General features: G+C 46.5%; 1 pseudogene; it reads right to left on the bottom strand.

Moving 5' to 3' along the window:
- Positions 1-402: 402 nt before the first annotated feature.
- LOC102241367 lies at positions 403-842 on the bottom strand (annotated as a pseudogene).
- Positions 843-1,494: the final 652 nt, after the last annotated feature.

The raw sequence follows: 1,494 nt of genomic DNA, 5'->3' as shown, positions 1-1,494 counted from the left end.
CAATGATTCTCTCTCATCATTGATGTTTCTCTCTCTCCCTCTCCCTTCCTTTCTGAAATCAATAAAAATATATTAAAAAAATTTTAAAGAACAAGAAGCTATCAAACCATTTTCAAAATGGTTGTGTGATATTTTTATTACCACCAACAATGTATGAGACTTCCATCTTTCCTGCATCCTTCTGGGCTTTCTATTCTATTTCATTAATCTGTATGTCTATCCTTTCATCAATAGAACAGTGTCTCTCTCTCTTTTTTTAATACATGAGTTTCATTTTCAAAGTGCATCACTTTACTGTCTCATAAGGCAGCCATGCATTATAAACCTTAAGCACATGTCAGTCACATGATGTCTTCAGTAAGCCCAGTGCTTCCATAGCTATCCTGGAGCTCACAGCCAGAGCAGTCCTGAGGAGTCAAACATTAAAGCTTTCTCCACAGCCACATGCTCCTTTGATGTTTGAGTTATTGAACACAACTGCACTGGGTAATTTGTCTTCAACATAGTCCATTTCTGTTCCTACAGTGTTAGCTGTGCTTTCTTTCCCATGAACCCTCTGACCCCACCTTGAACAACTTCATCGGAATCTCCTCTGTCTGTGTATTCTAGAGCATATGAAAGGCCATTACAACTCCTGGTTCAACACCAACTAAGAAGTATTTTATCTTGTTTACTGCGGAAGGTGTCAGGGTGAAGGCGGCCCTGGTGGGCTGCAGCTTCCTCTTGCTCACAGCCTGGACAGGGGCCCAGACTAAGGAAGCGACATCCTTGCTGTCCGGGCACACGGGTGCCTCGGGTGGGAGCTCCACCGCCACAGCCTCTCTCCATGGACACGCGGCCATATTGATGCCAAAAGCTCCAGTTAGAAGTGTCTTGTTACTGTAGCTTGATAGGAAATCTTGTAATCAGGTGTTATCCATCCTGAACTTTTGTTCTTTTCCGAATATATTTTTAGGTCATTTAAATGTTCATCCTGAAGATGATCCTACTCACCAAGACCTAGTATAATCTTGCTAACTTTTATCTCCCCTGATGCCTTAAAGTATCTGTATAGCTATAAAAAGAAAGAGTCACTTCAACTAGAAGGAAAGACAACAGCACACCGAGGCTCAGAGGAGGCGCAGTGTGGACAATTTAAAGGTGCGGAGGTGTGCGAGCAAAGCGGGCTGGTGGCTGAGGGCGCGGTTGTCGTTTTCAATCAGGAGGGAGTCTCAGACTCTGAGCTTCAGATCCGGGCGAGTCTCTAGGGACTCAGAGTCAAACGGGAGAAGCGGGATTGTCTAGCATCAGTTGGAACGTGAGGGCAGCCTTCTCTCCGAGGTTTGCAGCGGTTCCTGGGGGTTCTGAGAAGCAGAGCCTCTGGGAACGGGACTGAGAGCAGCCATAACTGCTCCCTCCACCCGCCCTGTTGATCCCGCCCCGCCCAAGCCCTGCGCAGAGCCATTTGCCGGATCACCTCAGGCAAAGGCTAGATTAGCACCTCCCCAGAGGACA

Source organism: Myotis brandtii, unplaced genomic scaffold (assembly GCF_000412655.1).
Source record: "Myotis brandtii unplaced genomic scaffold, ASM41265v1 scaffold468, whole genome shotgun sequence".
NCBI lineage: Eukaryota > Metazoa > Chordata > Mammalia > Chiroptera > Vespertilionidae > Myotis > Myotis brandtii.
Note: the sequence above shows the minus strand (reverse complement) of the source record. Positions and strands in the feature narration are given on the sequence as shown.